Below are 7275 nucleotides of genomic sequence, written 5' to 3'. Positions count from 1 at the left end.
AAATATTTAACACCTAATCAAGGGGAGAGAAGCGTGAAGCTGAAACCCTCATTAACGCTGCGTGGATGGAGGGTGAGCTTTGGAAGCAGCCTGGTTTGAGCCCCCTGCCTTCCCTTATCGGGGGTTGACACTGGGCAAGCCGCCTCACTGCTTTCAGGGCTCATTTTCCACATCTGGAAAAATGGGGAAGATGCCAACCCAATGGAATTATTTTTGGGAGAACCTAATGATATTAGCAATAATAATGGCCACCATTTCTGGAATGGAAACCATGTCCAGGCACCTCACTCAAGTTGCCGCACTGAATCCTTGTGTTGACTCTTGGGAAGCACCATTCCATTCCTTGGTTTACAGAAGAGTAAACAGAAGTTGGGGGAAATGAAGTATCTTGCCCATCATCTCACAGTCAGTAATTCACGAGGCTGGCTTGCAAACCTCTGCAGTTGGAGTCTGGAGGGCATGCTCTTAGCTATTATTTTATCTCGCCTAAACCCTAGTGCTTGGAAAATAGATGTACACGCTCTCCTGATGTTGGAAGTTCAAGTCAAAGAAAAACATGCCCAAATATTTTTCTAGGTATTTCTACTATGACTTCTACTACTGTCTATTTATAGCGCCTTTTACAAAGCATGCTAGGAAGTATTTCCCACCAGATACATCGAATAACTGGTATTCAGAAAAGTCAGAGAGTTTGGCCCAAAGCCTCCTTCCTTCCACACCTGGGCAGACCGTTTGTGATATTGGGCCTCCACTGTCCAGGGGCCTGCTTCAGAAATCCTTTTGCAGAAAGAAAGGAGAATATGAAGGGCAAAAAGAAAGAGCTCTAGACCCCAACCCTCGGGCAGTCCCCGATCAGTGGACATCTTCAGGAGGTAAAGCTTAAGTCTGCCTCATTGTGGGAGTGACTTGGTGCATGAAATGAAGCCACGAGGCAGGAGATGGGGGTAAATCAGACGGCACAGTCCTCTCCGGCACTGTTCAAAGCACTCTGTGGAGATAATTGTATGGCTGCTTCTGCAATCAGTTCGGAGAAAATTGCTCCTCCCAAATTAGCTTCCCCTTATGCAATAATTTTTAGTTGATGGCATTGAATTGCTGCAAAGAAAGTATATATATATATATATATATATATATATAGTCTTCAAATAATCAAATACTGGACAAATAACCTGAGTGTGCATTATCAGAAGATGACACTTTGTTTGATACACCCTTACAAATAACAGAGCTTCTCTCTCTCTCCTTTTTTCCTCATTCTCCCTCCCTCCCTCTCTTCCTTCTTCTTCTCATTCTACTCTTTACTCTTCCTCTACTTTCTCCACCCACCACCCCCCGCCCCCAGCCTCCTCTGGTTACTTAATTACAATACTGTCTCAACTTCTCACTTGCTGAACCAGAGGAAGATTTTACCCTCCAGACAGATCTATGAAACAACTTTCATGAAAACTTTCATTTAAGTAACTGCTTGGTGTTAACTTTGGCATGACTACCATGCAGGTCTTTCTTGAGAACGCTCACCAATGCTCACGAGTGGTAAGGCAGGCCTCCCTGGGCCTCCGTCCTGTGAGGGGTGGGGACAGGAATGGGCTGAGTGGAATCTCTCTCAAACTCCTCCACTAAGTCCTGTGAGCGGGAACACAAGAGTTCTCCTTGGAACCATTCAGCTGGTTCCCAAGGATTGAGAAGGCCTTCCTAGATCTCATCAGAGCCCAGAGGAAGAAGTCAATCACCCGTGGCCATACAGCTAAAAGCCTCCTGATCTTTAGAATCTGGGCCCTGTGTGCCCCCTGCGATGCCACAGGGCTTCATGCTACAAAACACAGTTTCACCTTGGAGTCAACACTTGGCATCTCTATCGGGGGTCAACCTGGCCAGCAAGAAGGCCCACTTCAACAGCTCTGTGGGATAGGGATGGGTAAAAGGACAGTATGTTATTTATAGAAATTTTTCTTACTCTTCTATTTCTCTTACAGTTCATATGATGCACCACTTATACTTACTGCTTGCAGGAGGCAGAGGAAGAAAGATAATATCTCTGACATAGCAATCTGCGAAATAACTAACTGGTTATCCAAAATGAAAGCATGTAAGGTTTTAAACTGTGAACTATGGGCCCTCTTGAATGAGGACCCACAAGCAGACATGGGGAGCTCTCCAAGGGTGTGGAATTGCTGATCTGAAATAATTCTATTTGCTTTACGCTCAACAATTCTGCTTAAAAGGATCTATTTCCCGTATGTGAGGTATATCTTTATAAGGGTACATTTCTTGTTCACACAGAGAGATAAAGGGAGTATCTTTCCGGAGACATTGAGCAGGCCTATAAAATTCAAAAATAACTATCTCATTTTAAATAAGACATACTAGATACACACATACTCATCCTAATTTTCGTAATACCTATTTTACTAGATCTTCAGCCTATAAAACAATATGTGTTTATGAGCATCACTGTGACAGTGGGTCTTCACAAATGTCCTATGGATATCTTGAGGGTGTTCTCTGGGAAACTTCTCCCTGACCAGAGGCCGAATTTGTGACTGGATAGCAACATCTGCACCAGATGAAATTTGTCATCATCTGTTGAACAACCTATTGGCTGTTGCCTAGCAACAGGTCAATTATACAGAGTATTCGCTGAAGTAGATTAGTAACATTGTTGCCATAACAACTACCTTTGTTAGTTAATTAAATTGATTTGACTCAGGAATGGCATTGGGGAACTATGTATGTTGTATGAGGTAGTAATTGTCCTGATTCAACTACAGATTTCTTCTACTGGGTTGGTGCCATACTCAAAGTTGTGTTCTATCTTTAAGCGCTTCTCATTCAGGCTATGAGGTCACTAAATCAACTCTTCCAATGATCCAGGAAATTAGGACTTCTCTATATATTACTTCATTATTTTATTAATTTATTAAACAAATCTTTATTGAGCTAGAAGAATATCATAAAGTGAATTAATAACAGTAATAGAACAAAAGAGTTTCTTTCAGGTGATAGAGTAGTTCTCCATCTTGATCTATAAGTGGGATAAAATCTCACAGAATGAAACACCAAAAAATAAATAAATGAGTGCATGCAAAAAAGAAAAAAAAAAAAGGAATACTCTCTGTAGTTTAGTTACTATTATACCACTATTAATTTTGGGGTTCTGATCATTGAACTATGTAGTTAAATAAGATGTTACCATAGGGGAAAGTGGACTAAGGGTATGCAGAAACTCTCATTGTTCCAACTTCTATGCAAGTCTCAAATTATTTTAAAATAAAACATTTTTTTTGATGGAGAGGAAAGCAAAGAAGAAAGGAAGGAAAGGAGGAAGCATGAAGACAAGATGGATATGTCAAATTGGGCTCAGCTTAGGGCAGAGGACATGCTAAGCAGGTAACTCACTTAATCAACAGGTAACTCACTGAAGGTATGCCTGGGAGACATTGAGAGTTCACAGATTGCAAAAGGATTTACTATTTGCTGTCAGAACTTCATCCCATTTGTAGAATGTTTGGTCTCTCTGGTCCCCATCCACTAAATGCAGTTGTGCCTCTTGTGCCTCAAATATTGTCATGATCCATTTAGGACACCTACATTTCTAAAATGCCCATGTTAGCCCCTCAAAGTTCAATGGGACAATCATGTTAAAAACATTGATGCTGTGTGTCCCTAAAGACAACTCAATGTGATGGGTGAAGCTGATGCCCTTGTTCTCATTTATCAGAAGAGGAAAGTAAGACCCGGAGGGCTAGAAGAGCCAAGACATGGTTCTACCCAAGGTCTACTACAACCTGATATGCTGCTCCTTTCACCACAGAGAGTTTCCCAAAGTGACGTTAGGTGATGCACTGACCAGTGTCAAACGATAGAGACCTAGGGACAAGGTGTCTACTTCTGGTCTTCACCCTGTGGAAAACGAGAAGAAAGTCCACACTCAATACTAACTGATCTTAAACCCACAACATGCTGTCAACCTGCCACAGAGTAAGACTGGGGTTTTGTTTGCATTGCATTTCTTTTTGTGGTGACTCTATTTGAGGTTTCCTTTTGAAATAAGCTTACCTGAATAAAATCAAAATCATAATAAGGATGAAATAATTGTAGACATGCTATGGCAGACATTCATCCAGGAGTGGCACCAAAATAACTAGACATTCTCTTTGGGAGTGGAAGTTTAAGCAGCAGCATTCTGGGTTGAAAGAAGAGCATCAAAAGCATAGAGGGATGTGAATGCGTGTGTGTGTGTGTGTGTGTGTGTGTGTGTATAACAAGAACATTTTCAATTCACTGGGGCAGTACGGGGTCACAGAGATGGGACGAGAAGGATATGGGAGAAGGGTCTCTCCATCCTTGCAGAGAAGTGCCCCCAGGGATCAGACCCTAATTTCTCTGGGGGAATCCAGGAAGTGAGGGATCTGGTAGCAAGAGTGTAGAAAAGGACTAAATTTCTTGTATCCTTTATATCCAATATTTTAAGACGTGCATATTCTCTTTGAAAAATTCATTCCCTTGGAGAAAAGTCTCCATCATTCCCTCCTTGGTTGCTTGCTGGAGGTAAAGGGGGAAAAGGGGTTGGAGAGGACAGGATGGAGGAAGAGCAGTGTTAGGGGAACACAGGAAGTGGGCTGTAGAAGTGGGCAGGGTCAGCATGTTAAGTACTTCTGAGTCCAGTGGTTTGGGGACTTTGTCCCAAAGGCCAACAGTTGTCCAATTTTCTATGTACAAGAACAGCCAAGGACTGTTGCCTGCAGATTCTTGGCCCTCACCTCCAGAGACTGTGATGCAGAAAGGCCACCATTCTGCAGCATGTCCTTATTTCCGTTGAGACATAATTGACATGTAACACTGCACAAGTTTAAGGTGCACTGTGTGTTGACTTGATACATCTACATATTGCAACTGACTACTGCCACAGGTTTAGCTAACACCTCTATCTATCACATCACAAAATTATTATTTCTCTTTTTTATGGTGTGAACACTTAAGATCTATTCTTTTTGAAAATTTGAAGAATATCTAGATGCAGAAATTGGACCACTATCTTACACCACTAACAAAAATTTACCCGAAATGGTTTAAAGACTTAAGCATAATCCCTGATGCCGACCATTTTTGATGCACCAGCTCCCAAAGCGTGAGTGAAGAGTCACAGGTACAGGAAACAGAGATCTTGGGAAGAGAAGGGAACAGGGGAGCCTCACAAATCCCACCTGCATCTTCCCAAAGCTCCCATCTATTTTCTTCCGAATCAAAATGCATTGCCAGTGTTGTGAAAAATAGTGAACAGGAGAATAGTCATCCAAAGTCCCACCACTGAAGGTCTGTCTTCATTTGTCATGTGTGTGTGTAAAGCCTCTTTTACAACCAGGCCTGACCTCTCCTTTACACTCAGCAGGCACAATGTGCCTAATACTTTCAGGGGCCCAAGGAAATACATACTTGTAGAAGACGAGGTGTGTTAACATGAGGCGGTCTAGAATAATAAGTATGGGGGTGAAGAATGTTCCACCTGCTATTTTTGTTACACCCAACTATGAAACACCCAACAGTAGGGAATTGGTTGAATAAAGTCTGTTATGACCGCACTATAATCACTTAAAATTATGTTGCAGACAGGACTGCATTATGACTTTTGTGGGCTTTAGGCTTTTTGGCCTTCATGGAGCCCTTCTCCCATAAAAATATCATACATATATATACATATATATTTATAGATCTACATTAATATATAATACAGTATTGCATATATAATATAGACACCTTGTATTTTAAAATATACAAAATATGAAGATATAAACATTTATGAAATGTTATGTATTTATATATTAAATATTTAATATGATAAAATGCATGTGTTTAATATAATAAAACATATAATGTATTAATATAAATATATATTTGTATGTAATATTAAGATATACTATATAAAATATACCATAATAAACTAAAAATAAAATATAATAAATTATATATAATAATTAAAATAAAGTATAATAAACTTTATATAATACATATATATGTGAATAATATAGATTTATATATAAAATATATGTTTTATATTTACTACACTTGATCTTAGCCAAAAGGCTGAGAAGCGATATATATGTTGTATATTTAAATATTACATCTTGTGTTTTATATAAAAACATAGTTATATGTATTTAGGTATAAATATATATGAAATATGTGTTTGTATATTTGTATATGATATATACAATAAAATATATTACATAACAAATAATAAAACTAGTTTATGAAGTGTTATTAATATATGTCATTTATTACTCAAATTTATAATTTGTGAATTTGTAATAATTTTAAGTAATATATACCACAGAATACATAATATTTAATGTGTGAAATATGAATATATAATTATATTAACTACAATAATACATAATTATGATATATATTAGATGTGATTATATACAGTACATATATATTGTTTTATGGAAGAAAGGGCTCTCTCCGTCACAACTACTCTGTCACTGTAGTGTGGAAGCCACTGTAAACAACAGTAACAGGATGGGCGTGGCTCTGCCCCAATAAAACTTCCCTATGGACACTAAACTTGGCATTTCGTATAATTTTCCCGTGTCATGATCTATCCTTTTGAAGAATATTTCTTCCCCCCCTTGAAAAATGTAGAAGCCATTCTTAGTGCCTGGTCCATACAAAAGCAGGGAGTGGGTTGGGTTTGACCCCGGAGCCACAGGCCACTAACCCCTGCTGCAGAGAACGAGGAAAAAGAGCAGAGATTTTCAAAGGGCCAGGCCCACGGTGACCCCATCAGAACCAGTCACAGGTTCCCTGTCCGCACGGAGGGCGGGACCTGGGCGCAGGTGAGCTGTCTCTGGGCAGAGGAATCCGAATGGGTCTTCGTGAACACGCAGTGGTCTCTGTACCCACGCTCAGGTGCACACACACAAGTGTGCCCTTTCTGACCTGGACACAACAGTGTGCACTTTACCTCCGGAAGATGAAGCTTTCAGGGCCTCCTTCCGTGGAGTTTTCCCAGGGGTGACCAGGGACAATGAACGGCTCGTTCCCACGCTCTCTCAGTGTCCCTTTGCCTTGGCCCCGCTCCCGCTTCCACCTCGGGGCTGCGGGTGCTAGGAAAACAGCCACACGCCTTCAGTGTCCACCAGTCAGGCTTCCATTCACCAAAATACCCGCGGCAAGTCTCAAAATAAGATTGCCTTGTAACACGATTTTAAGTAAAGGGGGACTAGTAAAGCGCAACTCTCCCTGGGCCCGTCTCGCATTTCTCCTTTGCGCATG

General features: G+C 40.5%; 1 pseudogene; it reads right to left on the bottom strand.

Moving 5' to 3' along the window:
• Nucleotides 1-6022: 6022 nt before the first annotated feature.
• LOC120248373 lies at nt 6023-6093 on the bottom strand (annotated as a pseudogene).
• Between the last annotated feature and the right edge of the window lie 1182 nt (nt 6094-7275).

The sequence above is a fragment of the Hyaena hyaena genome, unplaced genomic scaffold, assembly GCF_003009895.1.
Source record: "Hyaena hyaena isolate Hyena2069 unplaced genomic scaffold, ASM300989v1 scaffold_587, whole genome shotgun sequence".
Lineage (NCBI taxonomy): Eukaryota > Metazoa > Chordata > Mammalia > Carnivora > Hyaenidae > Hyaena > Hyaena hyaena.
The sequence above is the reverse complement of the archived record's forward strand: the minus strand, read 5'-3'. Positions and strand labels throughout refer to the sequence as shown.